This window comes from Hyperolius riggenbachi, chromosome 10 (assembly GCF_040937935.1).
Source record: "Hyperolius riggenbachi isolate aHypRig1 chromosome 10, aHypRig1.pri, whole genome shotgun sequence".
In the NCBI taxonomy this organism is placed as follows: domain Eukaryota; kingdom Metazoa; phylum Chordata; class Amphibia; order Anura; family Hyperoliidae; genus Hyperolius; species Hyperolius riggenbachi.
Genome location: NC_090655.1, coordinates 125,225,419 through 125,252,773, shown reverse-complemented (window position 1 = coordinate 125,252,773; position 27,355 = coordinate 125,225,419). Strand labels below are relative to the sequence as shown.

The following is a 27,355-nucleotide window of genomic DNA, read 5'->3' as shown; positions in this document are numbered from 1 at the left end:
TTCTCGTAGGATACTCGGTGCTAACCTATTCTTGAGGGTTCTCGCCCTTCTAAAAACACACCTCGGTTTGCTAGATAGATTCATTTTCAACATTGGATCTCCTAGTATTACAGGCCAATGTTTCCTCAGAATATCGTTTATCGACTTGTGTTGGTTGGAGTGGGTGATGAAGTTGACCTCTTTTTCTTTTTTCTCTTCTTTGTGTCTATCCCCTGGTTCTTTGATTTCCAGTAGAGTGTCTCTCTGGGTTGATCTTGCTTTCTTCCTAGCCTCTTTAGTCAGTTTTTTGGGGAAACTCCTCTCCTCAAATTTCTTCATCAGGATTTCTGATTGGGCTTTGAAAGTCTTCAGATCACTGCAATTTTCCAAATCCTGAGGAATTGTCTGTACGGTATGTTCTTTCTCCATGGTTTATGGTGGGAGCTTTTAAAATCTATGTATGAATTTGCGTCTACGGTTTTAAAGAAGTTTCTGGATTTGATGACGTTTTTCTCGGGATATAGAGTAAGGTCTAAGTAGTCTATCTCCTCCATACTGTGGTTGGATGTAAACAAAATCCCCCAGTCGTTATCATTCAGGTATTTGTGGAACTCCTCCATAGATTTGCAATCTCCATCCCATATGAGAATTAGATCATCTATATACCTTTTATATAGGACGATATTTGATTCAAATGGTACACCGACTTGAGGAAAAAAGATCCGGGCACCAGCTTGCCAATTCAGCAGTCACCTTTTATTGCATCCCCAGCATCCCCATACCACAAGTGAGAAATTGCCTGACAGCCGTTTCGCGGGCTAAAGGACCCGCTTCTTCAGAGGCTTATACACACACAGAATTACACCACAACCTGACTTAAATACATAATGTACAAGAGCTTACCGCCATAGTGTCCTCCCCATTGCCGAGCGCGCGCTGTTCAGAGCGCCGCCCCGAGCCACTCGAACGGACGGGGTTTGTGGCCACGCCCCCTCTCAGGGACGTCCATCCGGGAACACCCGATAGGCCAGCAGCACAACATGTGACTGCTTACCACCGCCGTAGACTTCCGTCTGTGGTATCCATGGGGAGGAAGCATAGGCGTCCTGTTGCCAGGACAACCCATATACGCCGGCGGCAGCCTGTAAAAACAAACAAAATACGGACAGCATTAAAATCAATAGAACGGCCAAAGCCACACATATTAAAATCAACAGGCAGCGTGAGCAATACAAGAGTATACAGGATAAATAGACCTCACCCCACTCCATCCAAACGCCGGCAAACGGCCTGAGGAAACCCCATTAAAGAATTTTTATCAGGGTGGTAATAAACCCTACACCCCTAATTCTATCTAGGGCCAGGGAATAAAAGGAGTGGGGGAGGTAAACAGAAGTAAACATTTCATTACAAGTTTCTGGCAGAAAATAACAGACATTAGTGTTTATCCAAGAAACACCAGAACTCATTACGTTCATTGAGGCCTAGACCTCCACAGGCCTCCGTGAGGGAGATTAATCTTGCCTCCTCCTGTCTCAAGAGCTTCTCCCGGTCACCTCCCCTATGAGGGTTTGGGACCGATTTTAACCCACAAAATCTGAGTCAATCTGCATCACCCCCATGCTGCTCTCTTACATGGGCAATCAATCTACTTGCCCCCTTTCCTGTAGTTATCGATCTATAGTGTTCTTGGAAACGAGTATTAATTGCTCTAGTAGTTTCTCCAATATAGAATCTCATACATGGGCAGAAAATTGCATAAACCGTAAAAGTTGAGCTACAGTGGATACAGTCTCTGATATTAATCTTCCATCCTCCTAACTGGATACATTTACACGGAAGGAATTGATGACAATGATTGCAATTAAAACATTTAAAATTCCCAGTGGGTCTTGCCCGAGTCAACCAATCAGGTTCCCTTTGGGTTCTAAATTCACTACTGGTCACCCAGTCTCCAATTGTACGTAGCCTCAGGCGCAGTGTGCGGAGACGCTGGATACGATTGGAAGCAATGAGGACGCTCAGCTTTTAAATGCGCATTTAACTTTTATGACATGTGAGTGCAATACTTTGTGTTTTTATATATTATTAAACGGAGTTACGCTATGGAGGCTTCTTTTTGAGTTCCTTAAGGTGCAGTACTGGCGGGTCAGTGGTGATACCCCAGACAAGCGAGTGTAGCTGGTTCATTGGATCAGCCATAGCGGTTGGTGAGTGTGCATTTTTACTATTTCCACGGTGGTGGAGGCACTTGTATGGATACACAAAGCGAGCACGAGTGGTGATTACAAGGTAGTTGAAACAGGATCACGCTATGTTCTGCCATTTTTCATCTTTTTGAGTGACATCGTGGAAAAATCGGCTTGTGAGAGGAGGAGACCATATCCCTCTACTGGGCAAAACGCTGATGCTGATTTTAACTTGATCAGCCAATATCGTTGGTAAGGGTGTGAGTTATATCTATTGTGGATCTAATCAAGTTGTGCTGGAACAATCTGAACTGTTGCTGTTAGAGACATAGTCTCGTATAGGAGTAAAGGCCTGACAGCATTGGGACATTCATGCATGCTGTTATCTGTATTATTATATATGATGATATTGATGTAAAGGAACTATCTTGTATATATCGTGTATACTGTTGGTGGGATTATTGTATGCACATTATTGTATGCACATAGTGGTGATAGGTACATTGTTGAGCGCTGCACCCACGCACCAGATTGGTGCAAACACAAAAAACTCCAATTGTACGTGCCCGACGAAACGTAACCAGGGGTCGTTCCTTTAATTTTGGTCCTAAATTGGGACAAGTTTTCAAGGTATTCCAATTTTTAGTAACCGCCCCCTTAATTTTCTGGGCCATCGGGGAATAATCAAACACAAATGGGACAATGGACTTTCTATCCTCCCCAAGTGGTTTATACTCTGGAGTCTTTTTTCCTGTTATCAGCTTTAACAAAAGCCTCCATAAGGAGGGGACGTGGATATTCCCTCCTCAGAAACCTCAACACTAACTCCCTGCTTTGTTCCAGGAAGTCCTCCCTTCGGCTATTATTCCTTTTAAGCCGTAAGAATTGCCCGTATGGAATTCCATCTAATACATGACGAGGATGAAAACTAGAATAAGCCAACAAAGAATTGGTGGCTGTATCCTTACGATAACCCTTCGTTAGGAGTTTGTCCCCCTCAGTATAGAGCAGTAGATCTAAAAAGACCAACAAGGAACCTCCCCATACCCCTGTAAACTTCATGTTCAGATTATTACCGTCCAACCATTTCACAAATTCCTCAAACAGTGTTTCACTTTCTGACCACACCAGGACCACATCGTCCATGTACCGATACCAGGAGACTATGGCGTGACGATAGGGATTCCGGTCAGAATAGATAAACCACTGTTCCCAATAGGCCAGGAACAGATTGGCGAAGGTGGGAGCTACCGATGTCCCCATCGCCACGCTAGAAGCCTGCCGGTACCACTGGTTATCAAAAATAAATGCATTATGCTTTAACACAAAACCCAGGCACTCGCCAATGAATTTAACCCACTCTGCATCCTTCCCCTGAGTCAGGAGAAAGTCTTCCACCACTTCTACCCCTTTGTCCTGGGGAATTCTGGTGTACAAGCTTTCAACATCAATTGATGCTAGCTTGAATGAATCTCTCCATTCCATTACAGAGAAGGATTGTAAAGCTGCCAATGTATCTGCCAGGTATGAAGGTATTTTTTCTAAAAACGGTCTCAACACATAATCCAGATATCTGGACAGAGGTTCCGTTACTGCACCCTTAGCAGACACAATCGGTCGACCTGGGGGGCGTTCCAAGGATTTATGAACCTTAGGGAGGAAATACCAAACAGGTTTTTTCGGATACTCGGGGAGCAAACCCTCGCCAAGTTTGCGAGTTAACCAACCCAACTCCACACCCCTTCGTAAGAGGGTGGTCAGGCTCTTTTTATAGCTCTGAGTTGGGTCGCCTCGCAGTTTCTGATAGAAACCATCCTGGCCCTCTAGCTGTCTGAGGGCTTCCTGTTGGTATCCCTCCCTAGACATAACCACCAGGTTTCCCCCCTTGTCTGCCTTTTTGATAACAATATCCTGATTCTTACTCAACCATTTCAGGGCCACAAATTCCTGTGCTGATAAATTATGTTCACCTGTGGGGTAAATCAAAGCCTTCAGATCATCTTGTGTCCTTTTACTAATGGAGTCAATAGCTGACCCCGGTGTGGGTGGGAAAACGCGAACAGATCTACATGGTATAAAGGGTGCTCTTGAGTCATCACAAGGTGGGGTTTCCCCTATTAATTGTTCGTTTTCTCTGAGCAGGGACAACAAATTATTAAACACTTCCAAGTCTGCTTCCATTCCAGATGCCATGAACCCCAAAGTACTCACAGTCTGGTTCAAGTCTTCTGTAATAGGGGGAAGAGAGGGTCTATTTCCAAACAACGTGGATACATTCAACTTCCTTACAGCTTTGTACCAATCAATCTCAAATTGGACTTTATCAAACTTACAGCTGACAGAAAAGTTCAAACCTTTCTTTAAAAGTGAAATGCACCCCTCAGGTAAAGTGACCCCTGAAATGTTAATAATCTGTAACTCATCCTCACCGTTACACATAGTTACTTCTTCCTCCAGTACTTCCGACCAGATGTCCCCTGTTGCCACTTTACCCTCTTGGCAGGGGGTCTGGATGGGCTTCCTTCGTCCCCTCCTTGTCCTTCGTCTAAAGGGACTCCTGCACATGTTTTCGGGTTTCTTGGCTTCACAGGTGCTGGCTTAGGAGTAACCGGCTTCTCTGGGCTTGAGTCTGAGCCTGAATCGGTCGTCCAATAACCTCCGGACTTCCTTCTTCGTCGCCTTGATTTAGGTAAGGCTCCCGATTGATTACCTAGCAGTCCCCACTCAAAGATATGCCCTCTACGAAAGTCCTCGTCATCCCGCTTGAACTTCCTTAGTTTACGTTCCTTAATACTGTCCTGAAGTGGACCCAGGCGTTTGTCGATCTTAGTGATAATATCCGTGTATTGGGTGGCAGAGGTAAGCTGGCTCAGCTCCTTCTTGCAATCATTCAACTCTCCGGAGACCTTATTGTACTCCACCTCGCTACGGTCAAGGACGATCTTCTGTAGTTTCAGAGAATTCTCCACTTGCTGAGTCTGCCAGATTTTCATGAATTCAGGATCATCCTTATACTCTAGTGCCTCGCTGTATTTGCGAAAACCTCTTGCCGAAATTCGCTTGTCATCGTATTTTTTCAGTGTTGCTACCGTCCAGAAGAGTTGGACTTCCCTCTCGGACAATCGATTCAACCTTTGTTCTGTAACTTTCACTCCAAGGGCTTTGCTTTGCCCTTGGCTGTGTCTGTGAGGAATGTCTGCCAGTCTGTACGTCCTGCTTGTACTGCTGTGGTGATAGATGGCGTCCCAGTCGCGGACGTTTCCTGTATTGGTTCACCATTACTTGCAGGATCTTGCATCTGTGCACCAGATCGGAGGATCAGCCAATCAATAGTAATATCAACAAGAAAGATCGATCGGCACTAGATGACAGCTGGCCCAGGGGGTCTATAGGTGCAGAATTGCTGTGCCTCCAGATAAACAACAATAAGTACACCGACTTGAGGAAAAAAGATCCGGGCACCAGCTTGCCAATTCAGCAGTCACCTTTTATTGCATCCCCAGCATCCCCATACCACAAGTGAGAAATTGCCTGACAGCCGTTTCGCGGGCTAAAGGACCCGCTTCTTCAGAGGCTTATACACACACAGAATTACACCACAACCTGACTTAAATACATAATGTACAAGAGCTTACCGCCATAGTGTCCTCCCCATTGCCGAGCGCGCGCTGTTCAGAGCGCCGCCCCGAGCCACTCGAACGGACGGGGTTTGTGGCCACGCCCCCTCTCAGGGACGTCCATCCGGGAACACCCGATAGGCCAGCAGCACAACATGTGACTGCTTACCACCGCCGTAGACTTCCGTCTGTGGTATCCATGGGGAGGAAGCATAGGCGTCCTGTTGCCAGGACAACCCATATACGCCGGCGGCAGCCTGTAAAAACAAACAAAACACGGACAGCATTAAAATCAATAGAACGGCCAAAGCCACACATATTAAAATCAACAGGCAGCGTGAGCAATACAAGAGTATACAGGATAAATAGACCTCACCCCACTCCATCCAAACGCCGGCAAACGGCCTGAGGAAACCCCATTAAAGAATTTTTATCAGGGTGGTAATAAACCCTACACCCCTAATTCTATCTAGGGCCAGGGAATAAAAGGAGTGGGGGAGGTAAACAGAAGTAAACATTTCATTACAAGTTTCTGGCAGAAAATAACAGACATTAGTGTTTATCCAAGAAACACCAGAACTCATTACGTGTTAAAGCATAATGCATTTATTTTTGATAACCAGTGGTACCGGCAGGCTTCTGGCGTGGCGATGGGGACATCGGTAGCTCCCACCTTCGCCAATCTGTTCCTGGCCTATTGGGAACAGTGGTTTATCTATTCTGACCGGAATCCCTATCGTCACGCCATAGTCTCCTGGTATCGGTACATGGACGATGTGGTCCTGGTGTGGTCAGAAAGTGAAACACTGTTTGAGGAATTTGTGAAATGGTTGGACGGTAATAATCTGAACATGAAGTTTACAGGGGTATGGGGAGGTTCCTCGTTGGTCTTTTTAGATCTACTGCTCTATACTGAGGGGGACAAACTCCTAACGAAGGGTTATCGTAAGGATACAGCCACCAATTCTTTGTTGGCTTATTCTAGTTTTCATCCTCGTCATGTATTAGATGGAATTCCATATGGGCAATTCTTACGGCTTAAAAGGAATAATAGCCGAAGGGAGGACTTCCTGGAACAAAGCAGGGAGTTAGTGTTGAGGTTTCTGAGGAGGGGATATCCACGTCCCCTCCTTATGGAGGCTTTTGTTAAAGCTGATAACAGGAAAAGAGAGACCCTTTTGAAAAGGGTTAAAAAAAAAAAAAAAAGACTCCAGAGTATAAACCACTTGGGGAGGATAGAAAGTCCATTGTCCCATTTGTGTTTGATTATTCCCCGATGGCCCAGAAAATTAACCACCCTGGCGTTCTGATTAAATCGCCAGGGTGGCTGCGGGAGGGTTTTTTTTAAATAAAAAAAAAACTATTTCATGCAGCCAACTGAAAGTTGGCTGCATGAAAGCCCACTAGAGGGCGCTCCGGAGGCGATCTTCCGATCGCCTCCGGCGCCCAGAATAAACAAGGAAGGCCGCAATGAGCGGCCTTCCTTGTTTTGCTTATATCGTCGCCATAGCGACGAGCGGAGTGACGTCATCGACGTCAGCCGACGTCCTGACGTCAGCCGCCTCCGATCCAGCCCTTAGCGCTGGCCGGAACTTTTTGTTCCGGCTACGCTGGGCTCAGGCGGCTAGGGGGGCCCTCTTTCGCCGCTGCTCGCGGCGAATCGCCGCAGAGCGGCGGCGATCAGGCAGCACACGCGGCTGGCAAAGTGCCGGCTGCGTGTGCTGCTTTTTATTTCGTTAAAATCGGCCCAGCAGGGCCTGAGCGGCAGCCGCTGGCGGTGTTGGACGAGCTGAGCTCGTCCAGACCGCTCAGCTGGTTAAGGGGGCGGTTACTAAAAATTGGAATACCTTGAAAACTTGTCCCAATTTAGGACCAAAATTAAAGGAACGACCCCTGGTTACGTTTCGTCGGGCACGTACAATTGGAGACTGGGTGACCAGTAGTGAATTTAGAACCCAAAGGGAACCTGATTGGTTGACTCGGGCAAGACCCACTGGGAATTTTAAATGTTTTAATTGCAATCATTGTCATCAATTCCTTGCGTGTAAATTTATCCAGTTAGGAGGATGGAAGATTAATATCAGAGACTGTATCCACTGTAGCTCAACTTTTACGGTTTATGCAATTTTCTGCCCATGTATGAGATTCTATATTGGAGAAACTACTAGAGCAATTAATACTCGTTTCCAAGAACACTATAGATCGATAACTACAGGAAAGGGGGCAAGTAGATTGATTGCCCATGTAAGAGAGCAGCATGGGGGTGATGCAGATTGCCTCAGATTTTGTGGGTTAAAATCGGTCCCAAACCCTCATAGGAGAGGTGACCGGGAGAAGCTCTTGAGACAGGAGGAGGCAAGATTAATCTCCCTCACGGAGGCCTGTGGAGGTCTAGGCCTCAATGAACGTAATGAGTTCTGGTGTTTCTTGGATAAACACTAATGTCTGTTATTTTCTGCCAGAAACTTGTAATGAAATGTTTACTTCTGTTTACCTCCCCCACTCCTTTTATTCCCTGGCCCTAGCTAGAATTAGGGGTGTAGGGTTTATTACCACCCTGATAAAAATTCTTTAATGGGGTTTCCTCAGGCCGTTTGCCGGCGTTTGGATGGAGTGGGGTGAGGTCTATTTATCCTGTATACTCTTGTATTGCTCACGCTGCCTGTTGATTTTAATATGTGTGGCTTTGGCCGTTCTATTGATTTTAATGCTGTCCGTGTTTTGTTTGTTTTTACAGGCTGCCGCCGGCGTATATGGGTTGTCCTGGCAACAGGACGCCTATGCTTCCTCCCCATGGATACCACAGACGGAAGTCTACGGCGGTGGTAAGCAGTCACATGTTGTGCTGCTGGCCTATCGGGTGTTCCCGGATGGACGTCCCTGAGAGGGGGCGTGGCCACAAACCCCGTCCGTTCGAGTGGCTCGGGGCGGCGCTCTGAACAGCGCGCGCTCGGCAATGGGGAGGACACTATGGCGGTAAGCTCTTGTACATTATGTATTTAAGTCAGGTTGTGGTGTAATTCTGTGTGTGTATAAGCCTCTGAAGAAGCGGGTCCTTTAGCCCGCGAAACGGCTGTCAGGCAATTTCTCACTTGTGGTATGGGGATGCTGGGGATGCAATAAAAGGTGACTGCTGAATTGGCAAGCTGGTGCCCGGATCTTTTTTCCTCAAGTCGGTGTACTTATTGTTGTTTATCTGGAGGCACAGCAATTCTGCACCTATAGACCCCCTGGGCCAGCTGTCATCTAGTGCCGATCGATCTTTCTTGTTGATATTACTTTTGATTCAAATGGGTTCCCTTGGGCTAACAGTAATTCTTCCAACCGTCCCATCGTAAGATTGGCGTAGATGGGCGCAAAGCTTACCCCCATGACTGTTCCTCATTTCTGAAGATAGATGGTTTCCTTGAATCTGAAGCTGTTGTGGGTGAGTATGAATGTAATGGCCTGGATCAGAAAATATTTTTGTTTGGTAGGTAGTTTCGAATCTTGATTCATGTAATGCCATACAGCTCTTAGGCCTATATGATGGTGAATGTTTGAGTAAAGAGCGGAGACATCTAGGGTTAGCCAGTGGTATCCTTCACGCCATTTGGTGTTCTTCAATTGGTTAAGCAGATGTGTGGAATCTTTGAGATAAGATGGGAGGTTTTTCACGTATGGCTGCAGGTGTAAATCTATCAATTCTGGGATGTACTGGAGTCTATCCCTGCTATTATAGGTCGTCCTGGTGGGTTAATAACACATGTATGTATTTTCGGAAGGTGGTAAAAGTGTTCTTGCATGGGATCCGGTATCCATATATAGTCCCTTTCCATTTTGGTAATTATTCCTTCATCTAGAGCCCATTTGAGTAGAGTTTTCATGGCCTCCGAATAGTCCCTGGTTGGGTCCCCCCGGAGTGTCTCGTAATAGTCTTTGTCATCCAGGATTCTTTTAGCTTCCTTAATATAGTCATATCTATTCATAATTACTACCCCCCCCCCCCCCCCCCCCGCCCTTATCTGCAGCCTTGATAACTATGTCTTTGTTGGCCTCTAGACCTGTGATGGCTCTTTCTTCTATTCGGGTCAGGTTACGTTTTCCCTCTTTGGTCTCTAGGTCCTTAAAGTCCTCCATTACCTGCTTATAAAATGCTTCCACGTAGGGGCCTTTATGTGTAGTAGGATAGAATTTGGATGGATTTTTTAGATTGGTATATATATACCGTATTTTTCGGACCATAAGACGCACTTTTTTTCCCCCAAAAGTGGGGAGAAAAAGTCCCTGCGTCTTATGGTCCAAAGGTAGCAAAAAATGGTAGTAAAAAGCATTACACATACTGCAAAAACGGTTATTACTGTTGCGCTCTGTGAGTCTCTGTGCCTGCTGCACATCAATCATCCTCCTCGGTCTGCCAGCTCCATGCCGCCAATCATCTGCCGATTCTGCCCCCGTGCCCGCTCTTCAAGTCGCCGCCAATTACCCGCCTCCATGCCGCCCGCAATAAGCCTCCGCCCGCTCTCCATACCATAATAATCTGCCTCCACCCGCTCTCCATACCGCAATAATGTACCACCGCCCGCTCTCCATGCCACCTCCAATCCACCCTCTGTGCAGTTCGCCGTTCAGCGGCCAGCCGGGATGTACGGTAGTCCGCCCACGTGTCCACCTCGTGTGATTGCCGCCGAAACTCCGCCCACCGCTGGATGTTTTGCTAGATGGCTGGACAAAACTACGTTGGATCTCCGCCCAGCACTCCGCCGTCTGCTGGGATGTCCGGTAGTCCGCCCACGTGTCCACCTCGTGTGCTCGTGTGATTGCCGCCGAAACTCCGCCCACCGCTGGATGTCTGGCCAAAAGTACGTTGGATCTCCGCCCAGCACTCCGCCCTCTGCTGGATGCCGCTTGATGGTTGGGTGTAAGTAGAAGATCTCCCCCCAGCACTTTGCCCTGCATGATTGATGGGTAAAATACCGCACACCCCATTGTCACACAGCGCTTTTGTTAGTTCGCAGCAGCTTGTCATTGAGGTATGGTATGAGCTGCTAATATTATTGTAATGCTTGCTTGTAAAAATGTACTACCTTTACTGTAAATTGTATGCAGTACTGTAAGCCTCACAAACAATGTATACTGTTGTATACTGTAATCACTGCCACCCAAAGCCATTAAAGATTTCAGAGCTGCTCTATCGTATATATATGCCCATCATGCAGAGACTTTATGTTATTCAGCAATAACTTGTATTGTCGTGCAGTGTAAAACACTCCAGCCTCTTCTCTCACCAGGCTAAAAGCTGTCAGCAAAGTTCAGTGTTGCATATGATGTGTGGATAACCATAAATCATGCAGAGATACTCTCTCTGCATGATGGGTATCCACACACCTTTATGCAACACTGAACTTTGCTGACAGCTTTTAGCCTGGTAAGAGACGAGGCTGGAGTGTTTTACACTGCACGACAATACAAGTTATTGCTGAATAACATAGAGTCTCTGCATCATGGGCAAATATATGGTATGATGGAGCAGTTCTAAAATCTTTAATGGCTTTGGGTGGCAGTGATTACAGTATGTGTTGTACCTTAGATTGCTAAATTGCAGAGTCTCTGCATGACTAATGGGTACTGTTTTTGGGACACTGTCCTATGAGAGCACCTGATGGAATATAGGGGGATGAGAGCACCTGATGGAATATAGGGGGATAATGAGAGCACCTGATGGAATATGTTGGGAGTAATGAAAGCACCTGATAGGTTTTGGGGGTATGAGAGCACCTGAGTGAATATGGGTGTTATTGCGGTTCTATGCTGCATAAAATATTTTAGGACACCATTTGGTACAGAATCTTTTTTTTCTTCATTTTCCTCCCAAAAAACTAGGTGCGTCTTATGGTCCGGTGCGTCTTATGGTCCGAAAAATACGGTACCTCTCTACAGCCAATTCCTCCTGATCCTCAAATACGGTCACTGAATGTTCCTCGGAGTTTGTTATTATGGGACTCATTGTTCTATCTCTAGTTGATATCTGTTTCTGTAGTAGTTTGTTGCAGAAGTATCTCTTGAGGGTTAGTTTACGTTCAAAGCTGTTGTGATCCACGAATAGTTCATACAGATTGGATGGTTTCGAGGGGCAAAACGAGAGTCCCTTCGAGAGGACCCCTTCTTCTGTGGGACTCAGTTTGTAGATAGAAAGATTAAGGATGTTTTTTTATTGGGCTCTTGTTACCTCTTCTACCCTTAGACCGATCTTTTTCTGTTTGCCCTTTTTTGCCGCCTCGTCTACCTCTCTTCCTGGACTTTGGGCCGCTCTCTTCTGTGCCCTTAGTGGCGAGGAGATGATCAACGGGGCAAGGAGGCTCAATGGGTCCATCATCCTTGGTTTCAGGGGTGGCGTCTCGCCCATTACTGTGGGCAGCTCTAAAAAAGACGAAGAGGAGGTGCCCCCTGTGGAGTATGACTCAGAGCTACTTATGGGTTCTTGGCTAGGACTAAAGAAGTCAGTGATGTGCTTTCCTTGCATATTCTTCTCCACTTGAATTCTTCTCGGCAGTCTGGAGGTTTTAGGGCCCTTATACTTATTCTGTGTTTCCTCTGGTATCAGACGTCTCTCCGGTACGACTCTTCGTTCTTCTCATTCGCTGGTGTTTTTGGGAGCCTCAATGTCTCCTGATATGTTGTCCTCGTGGGTACTGAGTTCCAAAAGTTCCCTGGCGATTGGTGAGGAGGTGGGGGATCCTGGAGTGTGGGATGCCCTATCCCTGGGCTGGGTGGCTAGAGGGGTGCTGAAGATTTTTAGTTCTTCATTCAATTGGGTTTCCTCTCCTTCCATATCTCCTTTCTCTAGCTTCTCTCCTTCTCTTCGATGATCATCTTCCAAAGTCTTAGAAGTTGGGACTGGTATTCTACAAGTTGATTCCTGATGTTTAATTCTCTGTATTGGATCCTTCAGAATTGGTTTGCGACGTCTTGGAGTGTGTTGTCGATCCCATTCAGGTTCCACCTTATCAAGGGGTTGTTTCTTGTGCCATAACCGGCTTCCTTTCGTGACGTTGGAGTGAATTACTGCTTTCTGGCTTCTACAGTATGTGGATGGGTGGTGCCAACACTACTATTCTATATGCGGGCTGCCGATATTTAAAGGTGCAGTGGGCCACATCTAAGTTATACATTTTGTGTTTGGGGGCCAGTGCAAAAGCCTCGGGGGGCCACATTCGGCCCACGGGCCTTAGTTTGAAGACCACTGCTTTTAAGAGACTCTGTAACAAAATTTTGAGCCTTATTTCTTCTATCCTATAAGTTCCTATGCCTGTTCTAATGTGCTCTGGATTACTGCAGCCTTTCCTATTTGCACAGCGGCTGTATTATCTCTTTTATATGATCTAATCTCCTCTCCTCTGTCGGGTCTGTCGGGCTCAAGCAGTCAGGCTGGAATGTGCTGTGCTGCTTGTGATTGGCTAGAAGCTATACACACCCTCTCCAGGCCCCTTGCACACTCTGTATGACTCACACACGGAGCTACTCTCAGCTTATCACTTGCTATGTCTTTTGTTTGTAAACACTGCATAAAACTGGCAATTACAAGCCAGGATTGCAGCAGGGTGTGGCAGAAACATCACAGAGGGGCCCAGCAGAACATAATGAATAGAATGGTATGCTTTTTATTGTAAGAATTTTATGCTGGGCATACACGGCGTGCGCGCAAATCGATCCCCGTTCGTCCCCACCGGCGCTCCTTATTAGCTGCTCTATTCCCCGTTAATGTCCACCCGCGGGGATCGAGCGAGGAATCTATCCAGCAGGTCATCGGACCTGTTATCAATCGAGCCATCAGCGGCATGTGTATACCCAGCATTAGAGTTCAGATTCTCTTTAAGCTAAGGGACTAAATTAGGTAGTTCCCAAAAAAAAAAAAAAAAAAACAAATTTAAAAAAATCTTTAAAGAAACATTGTACATGCAGAAATGTACCTCTTTAAAGGAAACCACATGGGAAGCTAAACCTAGCTGTTTTAGCACTAGAAAAATTCAAGTTGAATGCCAACTTCCTCAGGTATGTAGTTAATATTTTCAGCCAGATATGACAACAATGTAATATACACAGAAATATGTAAGAAAAAAAGAGCCCCGGGGAGTACTTACCTCAGGAGGGGAAGGCCTCTGGATCCTAATAAGGCTTCCCCCGTCCTCCTCCCTGCCTCTGTTCCTGTGCTGTCAGCTGCCAAAATCTGCCGGGGCTCGAGTATCATAATAGTCCTGTGAGAGTCTTGTGGCGCAGTGGTGGCTTTCATTCAGGCTCATGTGGAAGTATCTGAGCCCGATCTGATACGCTTTACTGCGTAGGTGCAAACAAAGTGCCAACAACAACTTGTTATGTTCCTGGAGCCCAGAAGATTTTCGGCAGCTGACATCACTGGAAAAGAGGGACGGAGGATGGGGAAGCCTCCTTAGGAACCAGAAGCGTCCCCCTCCCAAGATAAGTACCCCATCGGGGCACCTTTTTTTCTTACAGATTCTCTTTAAGGTAATGGGCATTGAGCCTGTGAAGTTCAGACTTCACAGGCTTAAAGCCTCATCGAGTGTAATTAGTTGAGGAGTATGTTAGAAGTTAAGGACCTAATCATAGACCCAAGACCTCAGCACAAGGTACCTATGTAGCTTAGATCCTCAAGACTAAAAATCTACTTAGCAGCACTGAAATGCTTGGTGTTTCTTTAACAGTTTCACAGCATCAGAACTTTGTTTTTCTTACCCAAGCCTCATTTTTAGCGCGTCTATTTGAAAAGGGCGCCTGGAAAAAAGGGCGCCTGGTGTAGGCCATATATGCCAAATTCGGCTACAAAAAGGGCGCCTGGTGTAGCCCATATATGCCAAACTCGGCTACAAAAAGGGCGCCTGGTGTAGCCCATATATGCCAAATTCGGCTACAAAAAGGACCCCTGGTGTAGCCCATATACCAACTTCGGCTACAAAGGGTGCCTGGTGTAGCCCATATATTCCAAATTTGGCTACAAAGGGCACCTGGTGTAGCCCATATTTGCCAAATTTGGCTACAAAGGGCATCTGGTGTAGCCCATATATGTCAAATTCAGCTACAAAGGCCACCTGGTGTAGCCCATGTATGCCAAATTTGGCTACAAAGGGCTCCGTGTAGCCGAAAAAGCTAGTTTTAGTTTATAAAAAGGATGCTGTTATAGGCAAAATTTGTTGGGCTATAAAAGGGCTCTAGATATAGCTGAGAAAAGTGATTACTATGACCTAACTTCTCCCTACTCTCACACAGAACTCTCCCCTGATGGTGCCTAACCCCTCCATGGTGGTGCCTAACCCTAACCCCTCCCTGGTGGTGCCTAACCCTAAGACAGCCCCTGGTGATTACTATGACCTAACTTTTCCCTACTCTCACACAGAACCCACCCCTAACCCCCCCTGGTGGTGCCTAACCCTAAGACCCCCCAGGTGGTGCCTATCCCTAAGACTCCCCTGGTGGTGCCTAACCTTAAGACCCCCTAGGTGGTGCCTAACCCTAAGACCCCCCAGGTGGTGCCTAACCCTAAGACTTATCTGGTAGTGCCTAACCCTAAGACTCCCCTGGTGGTGCCTAACCCTAATACTCCCCTGGTGCTGCCTAACCCTAAGACCCCCCAGGTGGTGCCTAACCCTAAGACTCTCCTGGTGGTGCATAATCCTAAGACTCCCCAGGTGGTGCCTAACCCTATGTCCCCCCTGGTGGTGCCTAACCCTAAACCCCCCTAGTGGTGCCTAACCCTAAGACCCCTCCCCCCCGCTTTTGTTGCCTAATCCTAACCCCCCTGCTCCCCGAATCAAAAATCTTGGCTATAAAAGAGTGCCCTTTTGTAGCAGAATCAAAAATCTTGTAGCCAAAAACCTTGTAGCCGAATAACAAATATGAGCTACAAAGGGGTTCCCTACTGTAGCCGAAAACCTTGTAGCCGAAAAAATATGGGCTACAAAGGGGCGCCCTACTGTAGCCGAAAACCTTGTAGCCGAAAAAAATATGGGCTACAAAGAGGTGCCCTACTGTGCGTACGTTAAAAAGGGGCGCTGGGAAAAAAGGGCGCCGGGTTTTTAACGATAAGCATGTATAACGTTTAAAAATGTATTGTACTGTATTTCGTTTAAAATTAATGTTTTTTAAAGTTATAAATCATTAAATATTGTGCATTAAATCGGCAATTGTAAAAACGTTAATCTTTCGTTTAAATAGTGAAACGTATAATAACGTTTAAAAAAAAAAATTACTAAGTAACCCTCCCTGTACCTACCCCTAACCCCTAGACCCCCCTGTTGATGCCTAAACCTAAGACCCCCCCTGTTGGTGCCTAAGTAACCCTCCCTGTACCTACCCCTAACCCCTAGACCCCCCTGTTAGTGCCTAAACCTAAGACCCCCTTGTTGGTGCCTAAACCTAAGACCCCCCTGTTAGTGCCTAAACCTAAGACCCCCCTGTTGGTGCCTAAACCTAAGACCCCCCTGTTGGTGCCTAAACCTAAGACCCCCTGTTGGTGCCTAAACCTAAGACCCCCCTGTTGGTGCCTAAACCTAAGACCCCCCTTTTGGTGCCTAAACCTAAGACCCCCTGTTGGTGCCTAAACCTAAGACCCCCCTGTTGGTGCCTAAACCTAAGACCCCCCTGTTGGTGCCTAAACCTAAGACCCCCCTGTTGGTTTTTTCGTTTAAAAATAATGGTAAAAAAAAAAAAATGTACTGTTTTTCGTTTAAAAATAATGTTTTAAAAAAATTGTACTGTTTTTCGTTTAAAAATAATATTTAAAAATGTATAAATCATTAAATAATGTGTAATCATGAGAAGCAGTAATAAAACATTAAGTCTCCGGGCGCCGCTTTTAAAACGTTATTTTTCTCCGGCGCCCTTTTTTCCTATCGGGCGCCCATTAAACGATATTTATTATAGGAGTGAATGGCGGCGCCCGATTTGTCCACTAGCCTCAGGCGCCCGAATTTACTGTTTCCCCCTACTGTAGCCAAAAACCTTGTAGCCGTAAAAATATGGGCTACAAATGGGCTCTGTACTGTAGCCGAAAACCGTGTAGCCGAAAAAAATATGGGCTACAAAGGGGTGCCCTACTGTAGCTGAAAGTAGCTAAATAAAATATGGATTACCAAGTGGCACCCGCTTGTAGCCTATATCAAAACTCGGGCACCCTTTTCACCACCTTGTAGCCGATATTTGCAGAAATAACATTGATGTCCATGGAGGCACCCTTTTCATACAGGCAGCTCAGGCGCCCTTTTCAACGGATCCCTTTTTAGCTGCATTTTTAGAAGCTAAGCTCTGCCCCATCAAAGAAATCTGCCCGGGCATTTTCCCCCTGATGCTGTGCAAAGCATGATGGAATTTCTGATGTTATTGTTCTTGTTCTGCTGTTTTGGCGCAAATTTTTTAATTTTGAATTTGAGATTTGAAGCCTAGCGCGCAGCTGAGAGGGGTGATCAGGACACAGGACAGTTGGAAGTGTGTCTCATGCTCCCTGTCACCTCCTTTCAACCAAAAAAATGGCTGCCCCCATGAAATCACAAACCATTTGCCTGTTCTTTTAAAACAGGGTGGGTAAGAGATTGTATTACCTATCTATTTTAATTAACATAACTAATGTAACTTAATGACAGTATGTTTGTTTGGTAGCAGGAAAAAAAGGGCTCCGCCATAGACTTTAATGCAATTATCGTTAATACAGCAAAAAAGCAGAAAAAAGGGCGCCATGATAAATATCGTTAACAACATTAGAACATTATAGTTTTTGAAGTATGTTGTTTTAGAAGCTTGCAACATTATCGTTTTTGTCATATTTATTTGTTTGTATTTACAAATTTTACGTTATCAAATATATTATTGTTTTTATGTGTAAGAGGGTGTTTCTGCAGAGGGAGTGGTAAGGGTTAGGCACCACCAGGGGGAGTGGTTAGGGTTAGGCACCACCCGGGCGGCGGTTAGAATTTAGGAAACACCGGGGGGGGGGGGGGGGGGGGGTTAGGGTTAGGCACCACCAGGGGGGTGGTTAGGGTTAGGCACCACTCGGGGGGGTGCTTAATAGAGATGGCCCGAACGGTTCGCCGGCGAAACGGGTCGCCGGCGAACATCGGTGGTTCGCATTCGCGATCGAACGCGAACTTTATGGCGGTTCGATTTGCCTCCTATACTACATCATTAGGGTCAACTTTAACCCTCTACATCACAGTCAGCAGGCACATTGTAGCCAATCAGGCTACACTCCCTCCTGGAGCCACTCTCCCCTTATAAAAGGCAGGCAGCATGAGGCATTGGACTCACTCGTGTGCCTGCATTAATTAGAGAAGGGAAAGCTGCTGCAGACTCTCATAGGGAAAGCTTAGTTAGGCTCTTGTAGGCTTCTTAGCTTGCTCCTTGCTGATTCTTATTGCTACCTACCTGTTGTTCACTTCAGTCAGTGCACCCAACTACCAACGTGAGCGCACGCAGTGTCACTGTGCCTGTCCGGTACCTGTCTATGTGTGACAGGTGCGCATTGTAATACCCCCCACTGCATATACCTACCTATTGTTCACTTCAGTCAGTGCACCCACCTACCTACATGAGAACACGCAGTGTCACTGTGTCTGTCTGGTACCTGTCTGTGTGTGACAGGTGCACATTGTAATACCCATCACTGCATATACCTACTACCTGTTGTTCACTTAAGTCAGTGCACCCACCTACCTACGTGAGCGCACGCAGTGTCACTGTGCCTGACCGGTACCTGTCTGTGTGTGACAGGTGCACATTATAATACCCATCAATGCATATACCTACCTGACAGTCACTGTTGTTCTATCATTGAGCTAGCACAGCCCGCCGACCATATGGGCTTGAAAACCGCCACGGCCTGCACTCTATGGTGCACACCAGTCCAGCATGGCCGTCACAACACAAACAGCTGTTTGCGGTGCGTTACACAGTGAGTTTGGGGTGTCAGTGTGAAGCAGTACTTTAATTACACTCCCTGATTGATGTATACGCATGCAAGATGTTTTAAAGCACTGGGCTTGAGAAACCGACACGGCCTGCACTCTGGCCATGGTGCGCACCAGTCCAGCACGGCCGTCACTACGCAAACAGCTGTTTGCGGTGCGTTACACAGTGAGTTTGGTGTGTCAGTGTGAAGCAGTACTCTAATTACACTCCCTGATTGATGTATACACATGCAAGATGTTTTAAAGCACTTTAGGCCTGCAATTTAGCATTCAATGTGATTTCTGCCCTTAAAACTCTGCTTTGCGTCAAATCCAGATTTTTCCCCGGGACTTTTGGCGTCTATCCCACTCATCCATGCAAAAACTCAGATGTTAGACCCCTTGAAACATCTTTTTTGTGGCCAGCATAAGTGTTTCTAGTTTTCAAAGTTCGCCTCCCTATTGAAGTCTTTTGCAGTTTGCGAAAGTTCGCGCGAATCAAACTTTCGCGGAAGTTCACAATCGTGGTTCGCGAACCAAAAATCTGAGGTTCGGGAGATCTCTAGTGGTTAGGGTTAGGCGCCACTAGGGGAGTGGTTAGTTTTAGGCACCACCAGGGGAGGATTCTGTGTGAGGGTACGGTTGGGTTAAGCTGTGTTGTTGAATTATGTAATGATAAATAACGTTAATATCTTTTCGTTATTATTTCTCGTCTGTTTTTACAACGGTATTTATCGTTAACAAAGCTTGACAACTATGTTTATTGTTATCAGATTTCGTTAATTACCGGCGCCATTTCGTTATCAACTCGGGCCCTTTTTCACGGCGCCCTTTTTTCATGCACACGTTTGTTTAGGCTGAAGTTCCTCTTTATTCCTATGCTTCAGAATAAGGTCTGCCGCAGAGGACTGGGAATGCCTGTACAGTATATAGACATTACCCTGTTGTGAAGTCAACTGGTCTCATCATAACAGATTAGACTGAGCAACAGTAATCTGATGTTTGTACAAGTCTTAAAGCCTTCCTGTGAATGTAAAACTACAAGTACACTATTCATGTGTTTCAATAGAGTAGACAGTATTGTCAATATAAACATCAAATTTAGTGAATGCAGCTGCCACGTCATCAGCTACTAAATGTACCAAGTGTAACCTCTCAAACTGCCAAGGAACATATATTCCTACGCACTAGTTTGCAGTTTTTATGTGTTTGCCAATTTTTTCTCCAATTGCATACAGGCTGAAATGCCCCCAAAAAATCAGGCACTGTTTGCCAGAGCTGTATCATCCACATGGCAATCCTAGGCAGTTGCCTAGGGCCTAGAGAGAGTTTAGTGGCCTGGTTGCTAGCCCCCACCAAATCTTACTAAAAATTAACCATCAGCGGTGGGTAAAAACTGCTGTCTTGCCTAGAGCTCCATTTCATCTTAATCCATTGCTGCTGTTTGTATTTTAATTCAAATCGAAATGTTCTGGTGTGAAATACGATTTCTATGTTGCAGAGGGATATCTTGCATTTTTAAAAATCGCTTCCGAACTGCTCGGATTGGTACGCACTTGGTGCAAAAGGGCCCTTAACCAGCTAAACTTAACAGGTTCAGTTAAGAGACTTTGTCTTAAAACTTTATTAAGATACCCACAATAGGATGATTGATTAAATAGTTCTCTACTCATTTAGCAAAGGTTGTATAAACAGCATTGTGTGTTTCCTTTCAGGAGCCTGGAGCAGAGGCTGGTGTGTGTGTGCCACCTCTCAGGCTATCACATATCAGGTAACTGGGAGAAGGTGACAAGTGGCAGACAAGGCGCTTTCCAGCTGACTCCCTCAGCCATCTCATGCTTACCTTAGCCTGCTATAGCAATAAAAAAGCAGCATCAATTATTAAAGCTTTCTTTTTAACCTCTCATAAAGCAACAAGAATACAATATTTGGCATCTCCTGCTGGAAACTACAGAGTCATAATACAAAGGATTAACTACAGTTTCCTGTTTCCTGCCAGGATCAGAGATCCCAAGTTATCCACAGTCACAGTGTTCGGAGATGCAAATACATGCAATGTCAGCATACATTTGCTGAAACACGGTGACACCAACATCAGGATCTTATTCTAAAGGGAACAAAAAATTTACAGACCTGCAGCAAGTTAGAACAAGCATGCAGACTTAGAATAACTGAAAGAGAACCTGTAAGAAAAAAAAAAGAGCCCCTGGGTGGTACTTATCTCGGGAGGGGGAACCCTCTGGATCCTAATGAGGCTTCCCCCTTCCTCCTGTGCAGCACGGATCCAACGCTATGGCAATATTTACCTTTGCGATGCAACGCAGGCACAGCACCATCTTCCCCACGCGCTCCGGGCCGGTGTTAATAGCTGAGCCCGATCGGGTCCTCTCTAGTGCTCAGATGCCTTGAGCCTGCTTAGTAGAGTGGAGCCAGTTAGGCTCGGCTATTTCCGCCAGAGCCTGAGGGGGAAGATGGTACTGCGTCTGTGGTGGATCCCAAAATATCACCACGGTGCTGCAGACGCTGCTGCGCCTGCACGCATCTGCCGACAAGCTAGTTGCCCGATTTTCGGGGGTAACTAGCACTGGATCAGGGGCTACACAGGAGGGTGGGGAAAGCCTCATTAGGATTCAGAGGCATCCCCCTCCCAAGGTAAATACCCCATAGGGGCACTTTGTTTCCTTACAGATTTCGGAGTTCCTGACTTGTGAACGCCTGCCAATATGAACCTCCAACCCGCCGCAATATCTGGGACTCCCTGTACTGTGCCCATGCAGAGGAAGACAGAAGTGCACAAAGGTACATAGAGGAAGACACATTGAGGACACAGGAGGACACAAGGGGGACACTGGAGGACACAAGGGGGACAGAGGGCACAGTGAGACACAAAAGAGGTACAAGGGGGCATGAAGTACAAAGGGGGCATAATCCACAACTTTCACCACGGATGCACCAGGTTCAGTATATATATTTTTCCCCTGGTTTTTGTCCTCTAAGCCTAGGTGGGTCTTATGGTCAGGAGCGTCTTATAGTCCGAAAAATACAGTAACTTTTTATTAATTTTATAAAATACTTCCGTGAACAATATAACACAAACACTGAAGGTGATTCATTGCCAAAGAATGGGTGAAAATGAGGAGCTCTCACATGACCCAAGGAAGAAAAGAATATGGGAAATGGTTTCTAGCTGGAGATAGCAGGAAGTAGTTTGTGTGACAAAAATGAGGTTTGAAAGTGAGTGCTGTAATGATGTACAGCAGCCTCTGATGCCTTCCAACCCTTTAGCCAGCGATCTTGAAAGTATTGTTCTACCCACTCACCCCAGCCACTACATGATGTCATTCATACGCCCAGGGCCGGCCTTAGGTTTCGCCCTACCTGATTTTTGTGCCCCCCCACCCCCTTCATTCTTTTCCCACGTGCATATACACGCACACGCTCACACACACAGGCCCATATGCAACTTACCTTTTCTCCTGAGATATCTCCTAGAACAGTGGTTCCCAACCTTTTTGATGTCGTGACACATCACGCCAAATGCTCAGATCTCTGTAATACATCACATATGTATAATATAACAATACTAATAATAACCACGAATGGATGGAAAGAGTGCATTATCATGAACACACTTAAAAATGAAGGCTATAACCTTTCAGGAATATTAATAAAAACAATCAGTGGGACAGTTAGCCGCCTCCTCCCCCATTTAGAATGACAGCACAGCACCGACAATTTGCACCACGCATTATAGCTGCAGTGCCCCCCCCCTCCAAAATGCCCTCAGACTCAGTATAGGTAGGTAGCCAGGTATAGGTGCCCCCAGTATAGGATCTCATGTATAGGTGCCTTCAATATAGGTTGCCAAGCATAGGTGCCTCCAGTATAGGAAGTCAGTTGAAGGTCTCCATCCCCCCCATAGGTAGCCAGGCGTAGGTGCCTCCAGTATAGGTAGCCAGGAGTAGGTGCCCTCCCTCAGTATAGGTAGCCAGCTATAGGTGTCCCCAGTATAGGAAGTCAGGTGTTGGAGCCCTCAGTATAGGCAACCAGCTATAGGCGCCCACTTGGAAGCTGGCACCCTGAGCGACCGCTCCGGTCGCTCGTATCAAAGGCCAGCTATGCATACGCCATTCCATCAGCACTCTGCACCCCATAGCTACAAAAAATATTGCTAGCCTACAGGCTAGCAGCATGTCTGTACAGCCTTGACCCTGTCATGTTACCTCAGGGACAGGTCACGATCCCCAATGGGCAGCATGACTTGTACCTATGCTTTAAAGTGGGTGTGATCGAGCACTCTCTCTCTCTCTCTCTCTCTCTCTCTCTCTCTCTCTCTCTCTCTCTCTCTCTCTCTCTCTATATATATATATATATATATATGTATATATATATATATAGCGATGATTATTTTCTTCCCCATAAAGTTTATTTGTTACAAAGGGTATGATGAAAATGATTAGCCACAGTGAGAGCGCCCGTATAAAAACTAGTACACCTCTCAGTCTTGTGTTGCATATTCCATTGCCAGGGCCGGCCCGCCCATGAGGCGGGGTGAGGCGGGTTCCTCAGGCGGCAGGAAGTGGAGGGGCGGCACCAGATGAATGGCTGTGACTGAGCGGGGGGGGGGGAGCCAGAGCCGCGGTGAGGGCAGCCCGACCTCTCCCTCCCTCTCCCCGGGCCGCCCTCCATGCTCCCCCCTCGGACTTTAGGCAGCAGAGTTAGCGCGCAGGGAAGCGCTGCTGTACACAGTCACAGCCTGTTACTCACCTCCCTGGATCCGATCGCCGCTCCCAGCCCTGCTGGTCTCCTCTCTGCAATGTAGCCGCTGATACATTACACACGCGGCTGCTTCCTGTTTACACAGGAAGCAGCCGCGTGTGTATCAGCCGGCTAGGCAGAGAGGAGACCAGCAGGGCGGGAGCGGCGATCGGATCCAGGGAGGTGAGTAACAGGCTGTGACTGTGTACAGCAGCGCTTCCCTGCGCGCTAACTCTGCTGCCTAAAGTCCGAGGGGGGAGCATGGAGGGCGGCCCGGGGAGAGGGAGGGAGAGGTCGGGCTGCCCTCACCGCGGCTCCGGCTCCCCCCTCCGCCATTATGAGGTGGCACCTACCTGGGCAAGCTACCTATCTATCCTATACTGGGGGGCACCTACCTAATCTAACCTGTTTTGGGGGCAGCTACCTATCTATCCTATACTGGGGGGCACCTATCTAATCTAACCTGTACTGGGGCAGCTACCTATCTATCCTATACTGGGGGGCACCTACCTAATCTAACCTATACTGGGGGCCAGCTACCTATCTATCCTATACTGGGGGGCAGCTACCTATCTAACCTATACTGGGGGGGCAGCTACCTATCTATCCTATACTGGGGGGCACCTACCTAATCTAACCTATACTGGGGGGCAGCTACCTATCTATCCTATACTGGGGGGCACCTACCTAATCTAACCTATACTGGGGGCCAGCTACCTATCTATCCTATACTGGGGGGCAGCTACCTATCTAACCTATACTGGGGGGCAGCTACCTATCTATCCTATACTGGGGGGCACCTACCTAATCTAACCTGTTTTGGGGGCAGCTACCTATCTATCCTATACTGGGGGGCACCTACCTAATCTAACCTGTACTAGGGGCAGCTACCTATCTATCCTATACTGGGGGGCACCTACCTAATCTAACCTATACTGGGGGCCAGCTACCTATCTAACCTATACTGGGGGGCAGCTACCTATCTAACCTATACTGGGGGGCAGCTACCTATCTAACCTATACTGGGGGGCAGCTACCTATCTAACCTATACTGGGGGGCAGCTACCTATCTAACCTATACTGGGGGGCAGCTACCTATCTAACCTATACTGGGGGGCAGCTACCTATCTATCCTATACTGGGGGGCAGCTACCTATCTAACCTACACTGGGGGGCAGCTACCTATCTAACCTACACTGGGGGGCAGCTACCTATCTAACCTATACTGGGGGCAGCTACCTATCTATCCTATACTGGGGGGCACCTACCTAATCTAACCTGTACTGGGGGCAGCTACCTATCTATCCTATACTGGGGGGCACCTACCTAATCTAACCTGTACTGGGGGGCAGCTACCTATCTAACCTATACTGGGGGGCAGCTACCTATCTAACCTATACTGGGGGCAGCTACCTATCTATCCTATACTGGGGGGCACCTACCTAATCTAACCTGTACTGGGGGCAGCTACCTATCTATCCTATACTGGGGGGCACCTACCTAATCTAACCTGTACTGGGGGGCAGCTACCTATCTAACCTATGCTGGGGGGCAGCTACCTATCTAACCTATGCTGGGGGGCAGCTACCTGTCTAACCTATGCTGGGGGCAGCTACCTATCTAATCTATACTGGGGGCACCTACCTAATCTAACCTGTACTGGGGGCACCTACCTAATCTAACCTATACTGAAGGGCAGCGACCTAATCTAACCTATACTGGGGGGAAGCTACCTATCTAACCTATACTGGGGGCACTTATCTAACCTGTATTGGGGGCACCTACCTACCTAGCTAGCCTATACAGGTGGCAACTATACTGGCTACCTATACTGGGGGCACCTACCTAACTAACCTATACTGGGGGTACCTACCTATCTAACCTATGCTGGGGGCAACTATACTGGCTACCTATATTGGAGGCACCTACCTAGCTAACCTGTACTGGGGGCACCTACTTATCTAACTTATACCGGGGGGGGGGGGGTGCCTGCCTATCTAACATACTGGGGGCAACTATACTGGCTACCTATACTGGAGGCAACTACCTGGCTAACCTATACTGGGGGCAACTTTACTGGCTCACCCATGCCTGGCCACCTATACTCTGGGGGGACCTATAGCTGGTTACCTATACCGGGGGGGGGGGGCGCAATTTTTACACCCTCGCCCTGGGTGCATTTTAGCCTAGAAACTGCACTGTTGCCGCCGGCCTCCGAGTCCGATGACTCTGAGCTCTGCGGCCTCGCCTGTCTCCTCCAAGGCTGCATGCTGGTGACGCTGCCTAGTGCCTAAGCCTGCTGATTTGATGGCGGCGGCTGCCGCCCGCTCTGCTGCCCTGGCTGCGGCTGATTGTCACGGTCAGTCACGTGTCGATAATGATGATAAGGCTGGCTGGCTGCCGCCGTCCGCCGCTCATGTTTTGTAGAAATATTGGGAGGGGGGGGGCGCCTTTACGATCTTTGCCTCAGGCAGCAGAAAGTCCAGGACCGGCCCTGTCCATTGCAGTTTGATGTTTCTTAGAGAGTTCTCCATAGGGTCACATTTGTTGTCCTGTACTGTTTTTCATCTTGCGTGCCACATGATCTGTTTGTGACAAGAAGTAAAGTTGATGAGTCTGGGCTGAGACAGTAAAACGGCCCCTTACAGCTCCCTATAATTAATAAATAAACCTCTGTGGGAGTTTTAGCACGCTGGCCGCTATGACAGGGGCTGTCTGCAGTGCACTTAAGCATTAAATGACCAATTTCTGTCAAACTAACTTCCAAGGCCTCTTATTCTTCCCGTGCTTCTCTCTCTCCTTCCCTCTCTCGTCCGCGATCTCACATAGAAGGCTCTGCTCCCTGCACTAGGAGTTTTTCAACAACTGATGGCCCCTAGTTCATTTCTGTGGAATTAATTGGTCCCTGAATGAATACTGTTGACAAGGCAATTTATCATGTGTTTGGCTTGACAGTGCTGGATGTCTGAAGGGGGTGGGAGAAGTGAGATGGACAGAATAGGGAGGTAGGCAAAGGATGGAGGAATATAAAAGAACTGGGAGGTATATTAGGTGATCAGGAAGCATATTAAGCATGAACTTGCTGAGAATTAAAAATATGTATATGCATTATGTATGGCAATGACATGCCTGGCTAACTGAGGCTGTGCTTGCAGCATTCATGTCATATACAAGGAGTGTAATAAACTCCAGACACCAAACAAAACAGATTATAGTGGACAGGCAGGAACAAGTGGGTTGTGTATGTGATCTCTGTGCCCCCTCCATACATGCATGTAATAGTGTTTAAAAAAAAAGAGCCTATTTATTGAATTATATGAATTATGCTGTATAACACTGCACAACACCCATATGCATATTTCTAATTAGAATATCTTTTATATTGAAATCCATTATTCAGCAATGTAAGATGCATTTTATAGTTTATAGTCTACAAATCGTGTCTGCTGAGAATTTTTTTTAACCTGCGTATAATGAAAATAATTTAAAGTAAACCTGTGCTTGAAGAACTAAACTATTGTTGCTAAAAAAAGCAAAAAAAAAAAGCAATTCTCTCAGTTCAGTTTTTATACAGTACATGATTTCATATTTGTGGTTTTATTCGCATAGTCAGCCACATGCATATTCAGCAAAATGATTATCGGGTAAGTCAGATTTTTTTTTTATTAGTGCAGGTGATGACTGTCCACATTAGCAATACAGCCTGCTCTGTTCTGCTAATTTTACACCTGCAGGACCATTACTGGACTATTAAAGATACAGATTAAGGCCTGGATTCCACTACAAATCGCGAAATCGCTAGTGCAATCGCTACGGTTTTTATTTAGCGTTTTGTAAGCAATTTCAGTAGCATTTTACGGGCGCTTTTGGGAGCGATTTTAAA

At 46.8% G+C, this 27,355-nt stretch overlaps 1 long non-coding RNA gene across 1 annotated transcript in view; it reads left to right on the top strand.

Moving 5' to 3' along the window:
• The window catches only part of LOC137535739 (uncharacterized), a 40,131-nt gene extending 19,552 nt beyond the window's left edge, over window positions 1-20,579 (top strand). Inside the window, exon 3 of the long non-coding RNA XR_011024468.1 lies at window positions 20,430-20,579. This is a non-coding gene — a long non-coding RNA (uncharacterized lncRNA). The remainder of the gene's footprint in view (window positions 1-20,429) is intronic.
• The last annotated feature ends 6,776 nt before the right edge of the window (window positions 20,580-27,355 follow it).